At 47.3% G+C, this 6,797-nt stretch overlaps 1 pseudogene; it reads right to left on the bottom strand.

Annotated features, from left to right (window-relative positions):
- Window positions 1–4,155: 4,155 nt before the first annotated feature.
- On the bottom strand, window positions 4,156–6,399 carry LOC123171520 (cell wall protein DAN4-like; annotated as a pseudogene).
- Between the last annotated feature and the right edge of the window lie 398 nt (window positions 6,400–6,797).

Genomic DNA, 6,797 nt, shown 5'->3' with positions numbered 1-6,797 from the left:
ATAACTATGGACCCGAAGGTCTGAGGTAAACTACTCACACATCATCGGAGAGGCTATGGTGTTGATGTAGAAGCCCTCCGTGATCGATGCCCCCTCCAGCGGAGCTCCGGAAAAGGCCCCAAGATGGGATCTCACGGGTACAGAAGGTTGCGGCGGTGGAATTAGGTTTTTGGCTCCACGAGGGTGGAGCAACATGGGGCCCACGAGGGTGGAGGGCGCGCCTGGGGGGGTAGGCGCGCCCCCTACCTCGTGCCTTCCTGGTTGATGTCTTGACGTAGGGTCCAAGTCCTCTGGATCACGTTCGTTCCAAAAATCACGTTCCCCAAGGTTTCATTCTGTTTGGACTTTGTTTGATATTCTTTTTCTGCGAAACTCTGAAATAGGCAAAAAACAGCAATTCTGGGTTGGGCCTCCAGTTAATAGGTTAGTCCCAAAAATAATATAAAAGTGTATAATAAAGCCCATTAATGTCCAAAACAGAATATAATATAGCATGGAACAATAAAAAATTATAGATACGTTGGAGACGTATCAGTAGGCGCGCCCCTTGCCTCGTGGCTTCCTCGTTTGTTTCTTGACGTCCACTCCAAGTCCTCTGGATCACGTTTGTTCCGAAAATCACGTTCCCGAAGGTTTCATTCCGTTTGGACTCCGTTTGATATCGTTTTCCTTCGAAACACTGAAATAGGCAAAAAAACAGCAATTTGGGCTGGGCCTCCGGTTAATAGGTTAGTCCCAAAAATAATATAAAAGTGTATAAATAAGCCCATTAAACATCCAAAACAAAATATATAATAGCATGGAACAATCAAAAAATATAGATACGTTGGAGACGTATCATCCGTCCCTCCCCCGTGCGGCGGCCCCGCCCCGCACCGGGGAGCCCCCGCCCTCCTCCTACAGCCTCGCCCCACCTCCGCTCCCCTCCGCCGCTGTCGCCTAGGGCGTCACAGGGCAAAGCCCTTGTGGCGTGGCGGCGGTGGCAGTTTTCTCCTCGGATCTCGATCTGGTTGGGAGGCGGCGCTCCTTTCCGGCCAAATCGGTAGTGGTGGCGCAGATCGGCGGCGACATGCAAGTGGTGCGGTGGCAGCGAGGGAGGACGACACCAGCAACGGCGGATCTGGCCTTGACTCATGTCGGGCTAATTCATTGTGCTACGATCTCAATCGCCGTCGACGGTGCACTGCTCCTGCACTTGATCTGCAACACGAGCATTTCTCGGACGCCGGCCCTAGGCTTGTTGGTGGTGGCCTTCTTCTTTGTCGGAGTTGGTCGGCCGGCTAGCTGTGCTCGCATGGTCATGCAGTGACCGGCGGCTTGGCCGGTCGGCGGCGGCGGAACATGGCCGGTGGCAGCGGCAATGTTTTGTCTGGATCCCGAGGCGGCCACCCTGGAGGGTTGCGGCCGGTGAAGCTAGGGCTTCCCGCGGCGGCATGGCGTGGTGCAGTCCCTGTCCAAGGCGGATCTGTGACGGCGATCTGCTATGGATTAGCTCGGATCTGAGACGGTGACAAGCGTGTAGGATCCTTCTCGGAGGCTCTCGCGGCTTGGCGAGGCGGGGTGGGAGCCCTCCTCCTAGGCTCCAGTGGTGGCACACTCTGGAAGTGGCCGGTGCGCCAGGGATCCCACGGTGGCACTGTTGCTGCGGTTGGTCGCCGGATCTAGGCGGCTAGATCTGGGGCTTTGAAGGCGGTGCACAGGTTGTTGGGTGGATTTCTTGGGACGAATCCGGGTGAAAACCTGGTCTTCGATCGATGGCAGGAGCCGGTGATGACGATGCCCTTATCATTGTTTCCTTCATGAAGGCATCATCGAGGTGAAGCTCCCAACTCCACTCAATACCTCTGGGAGAAACCCTAGATCAGTTGATCGGATGTTGGCGGCAATCATGTGTCGTAACCCCCTTGGGGGCGGCATTCTTGGAGGTGCACTCGGCTTCTTTGGTGGAGCGGTGCTTCATCCATACATTGATGGCGACGGATCTTGACGGCGTGACGCAGTGCAGATTCGGAGTTCGATGTGGGAGGATGGAGTCGCGCAGGAGGATGACGCTGTCTGACGTCGTGGTGGCGTCGATGGCGGAGAGACCTGGCACGGTAGATGCAACAGTACAACTCTGAAGATGGACTCATGGCAGGTGGCTGCGGCGGCCTCATACCCGGCGGTCGTTCTGGTTGAGGAGTGCGCCGGACTGGTAGGTGCCCCATACCAGGCAGGCGTCCTGGTTGGGACCTCAGGTCCTAAATGTTTAGGTTTGGTTGCGATGTCTGTTTGGTATTAGGCTCAGGCTATCAGTGCCCCTTCATCAATTGGATAGGTGTAGCGACAGTTGTTCCTTAGACGATGGCTTCAGTCTTGCTGTTGTATGACTTTGTAAGGTCTTGTGAGAATAATTAATAAAGTGACCGCACGCATCACCCAGATGCAGAGGCCGGGGTCATCCTCCTTTTCTTTAAAAAAAATTGATGGCGCCCTACCTTGAGCCGTTCCGCATATTTTCCCTGGGGGTAATGCTAGCTGTAATTTGTTGGTGATATGGCAATGGCAGTGAGACAACCCTTGACTCCACCATTGGACTTCTCCGGTCTAAGATCGCTGCTAACGAATACCGCATGAAATTGGGATGAACGCACATAAAACCCACGTAGTTTAGCGACGCATTAATAATCATGTGTACGCACTGACACATTTCTTCTTCTTCTTTTTTGGGAAAGACGGACCTCCATTCTATTCATCAACTATTATGACAGTACAAAGAATATTAGAAATAACATAAATTATATTCAAATTCGTAGACCATCTATTCATCAATTGGCACACTTCTGGCTTACATGTCACGGCCTCGAACCAATCGAGTTTACAAATTTATTAACTTACTGTAACATAACTAAACTTGTCTTAACGTATTTAACTTCATGGAAGATGGCTGACGTAGACGGATGGAGATAATTGGTGCATTTAGGAAGCGGTTGGACGTGTGGGAGCGGCACGACTATGACTTGTTGTCGCAGACAAGGGCAGGGCTGTTGTCCTGATATGGCAGTGAGACAAACTCTGAACTCCACCAGCGGACTTCTCCAGTCTTAGATCGATCCTAATGAATATCGCAAGAAACAGGGATGGAACACAGGACAGAGGTAGTTCAGCGACATGTTATTATTTTTTATTTTTTTACAAGAAAACTTAAGATCTATTAATCTTTAATTATGGCAATACAATAAACACCAAAAATAATGTAAATCATATAGCGATGACTTCAAGCACTGAAGCGAGTCGAATGGGCACCGCCGTCATCGCCCCTCCTTACCGGAGCCGGGTAAAACTTATTGTAATAGACAGTCGGGAAGTCGTCGTGCTAAGGCCCCATAGGACCAGCACACCAGAACGGCAACCGTCGCCGTTGAAGAGTAGTGTAGATCAGAAGGATCCAACCTGAAGTCACATTAACGTAGATCAGATCCGACCAAATCCACCAATGACAGATCTGCCAGAGACACACCTCCACTCACCCACCGATGATACTAGACACACCACTGGGACGGGGGCTAGGCAGGGAGAACCTTATTTCGTCTTAAGAGAGTCGCCACCGTCTCATCTTAATGAGCAGCACACAAATCCTAACAAAATTCGAAAGAGCATATGAAAACAGAGCCCTCCCACCGGCAAGGGGCGAGATCCACCACGCCGCCATGAACCTAAGGCCAGCGGAGACGAGGCGGACCGGCGGCGGCACCGACAAGAGGCAGAGGAACCCTAGTGTTTTTTGGGAGGAGCTCCTTCGTTGGTTGTTGACGTGTAATTAATCATGTGTACGTTCTTTCTAACTCGTTTCTTTTATTTGGTCACCCAACAACATGACTCGATAACACCAAGAAAAACAAAATTAGCCGCAACGTGATCTGGCACACTTCTCTTTTATTGCTGGAAAACTTCCATTGTATTCATCAATGTCATTACAGTACAAAGAACCACTCAAATAACATAAATTACATCCAAGCCCGTAGACCCTCTATTCATCAATTGGCACACTACTGGCTTACATGTCACGGGCTCGACCCAATCGAGTTTACAAATTTATTAATTTACTGTAACATTACTAATCGGGTCTCAATGCACTTAACTTCATTGAAGATGGACACCGTACATGGATGGAGATCATCGGCGTGTGCTTGAAGCAGTTGGACGTGTGGGAGCGGCACGACTACGAATTGTCGTTGCGGACAAGGGTGGGGTCGTCGTCCTAGCCTTTCTTGAGGTCGGCGCACCTGGCTACAGTGTCGTCGACTGGTTTGAGGCCACCGTTGCTCGAGTTGATGTTCTGGAGGTCATGGATGGAGCGGCTCTTGTTGACATTCTTGAGGTCGCAGAAGGAGCCACCGCTGCTGATGCTGCTGACATTCTTGATGTTGTTGACGTTCTTGAGGTTGCGGGCGGGTTTGTCGTTCTTGACATTCCTGAGGTTGCATACGGATTTGCCGTTGTTGACGTTCTTGAGGTCGCATATGAATTTGCCGTTATTAAAGTTCTTGAGGTCACATACGGATTTGCTGTTGTTGGCGGTCTTGAGTTAGTGGGTCTTGAATTAGCGAGTTGAGCCGATGTTGCTGATATTCTTGAGCCCGTGGGCGGAACTGCCATTGCTGATGTTATTGATGTGGTGGAAGAAGCCACCCTGGCAGAGAATCTTGAGGCCCCAGGTGTAGTCACCCTTGGTAATGTTGTTGAGGCAACTAGCTGAGGCACTGTTGTTGACGGTCTTGAGGTAGCCGCCGGCATTGGTGTTCTTGGGGTTGTGGACGGACCCGTCGGTGACCTCGCCTTCTTCTGACCAAGAAACTTCCTGGCAACATGACGCGATTTAGATCTTCTTTCTTCTCTTCTTCCAAACTAGATGACCCGGTTGTGCCAATGGCACAAGAACCCAGTTAGAAGCGATGTTAGTAGTGAGTAAGTAGTATATGTAGATGGAAAGATAATGCAATGTAGATTGTATGACAAATAGTAGGATGACTTAAATTGAATTCAGACAAAAAAAAATGTTTAGAAAAGGAAGTAAGCAATTGTGGATATGATGGTGGTTACAATAATAGTGTTAACTTGGATTTCAGAAAGTATTAATTTCCCTTTTAGGTCTTTTGGGATATTGATGGACGATCATACATAGGGGAATGTAAATGGATTCTTTATCTATATTGGTCATAGAAGCAGAAAGCTTGTCACCTAAATATAAGAAAATATTTGCATTAAACAGCAGGGTTTAGACGCAGCTGGAGAATATTACACGGATCAAACATAGCATCATGGATTCCAAATTTATACATATCAGAGACTAGCGCCAAAAGCAGAGAGTGGTGCCAAAAGCAAACAGGTTCTGAGGGTGAAGCTATACAGACAGAGCTTCATAGGCTATTTAGGTAGTTTAGTAGACTGAACAAGATAACCAAAGAGTCCAGTGCCAAAAGCTTCTTACGGTGACGCTATACACACAGAACTTCATAGGCTAATTAAGTAGTTTATTAGACTGAACACGATGCTCAGAGGGCGTGCACGGTGAGACGCAGGTGCTTGTGGTTGCACTTGAAGGCGAAGGCATATATTTCTCTTTCCTTCGTATTAGCTGCGGGGAAGAAGCCAGCCCAGCCTCTGGTAATTGTTGCCCTGTTATCGACTCCTTTGATTAGACGGGCTTTGATGTAGGGATTTCCATCTCTAGATTTTATTGGCAAGTCATAAAGCTTTGGGTCAATACAATGGTGAAGATATTTCTTGGTAAAATTGACTAAGAAATACTGTAAATGAAAGGTAACAACACTGAGAAAAGAAATATTGGAAATGAAAGGTAACAACACTAAGAAGAATTGTATATATAATTGCAGGTGATGTGTATAGGGTCTTGGCATTCTTTGAGTGGCAAACATGTGAGCCGCTTCCTGTATAGCCTCACTTTGTTTCCCCATCAATGACCATCAAAGCTTAGAAAGTAGATAGTGTCGGGTGCCCCTATGCAATGGTATATAAAATGGTTGGTGTAAGCATATGCATTTACTGGTATTAGTAGAGTAAATGAAAACATTGCTTGATCATACGGGTTATGTAGGCCTTGTGTTCAGCCTTCTTCGGTTTTATAAATTTAGTTGTAGGTGTTGTATGATGATAATCATGAAGAGGGTTTGAAAGATTAGTATGAATAGGAAGGCAAATGAAATTCGGAATAATGGCATTACAATGGTAATGGTACATGGTTTTGTACCATGCGATGCATGCTCCTTTTTCTTGTTTTTCTTGGCATTCATGCAACGGTGCGAAGGGCCTACAGAGTTATAAACAGTAAGAGGTTTAAAACCTGAGTATAAGCAGTGGGTTTTAAAAGTAAAGCTGTCGTGGTGTGCTTACCGGCATCATTACTGATGTTGATAACAGTTAGTTTGTAGGCTGCGTTGTTAGGCTGAGGAAGCGATTCGGAAGACCCGCCATCAACACCACTGTAAATAACATTATAGATTTTCAGCAAGGAAATGCCGCAGTTGTTATTCTGGTTAACTATGTCCTTTCTTAATGCTATGCAATAGTCCTTGACATAAAGACAACTCAAATCAAAAGAAAGCTAGGTAAATACTTTCAAAGCATCCAGATGGTGGGCACAAACATCAATACAAAAAGTGATATAAAATATTAAGAAATTTTAGGTTCATTTATGTTATTCCAAGCCAAAATGTCCCAACCAAAGAGTAGTTGTACCAGCAGAATAAACATACCAGGTTTTTTTTAGAACAAAGCAGGAAAGCGCCCATGGCTAG

This window comes from Triticum aestivum, chromosome 7D (assembly GCF_018294505.1).
Source record: "Triticum aestivum cultivar Chinese Spring chromosome 7D, IWGSC CS RefSeq v2.1, whole genome shotgun sequence".
Classification (NCBI taxonomy): Eukaryota; Viridiplantae; Streptophyta; class Magnoliopsida; order Poales; family Poaceae; genus Triticum; species Triticum aestivum.
This window is presented reverse-complemented; position numbering and strand designations above follow the sequence as displayed.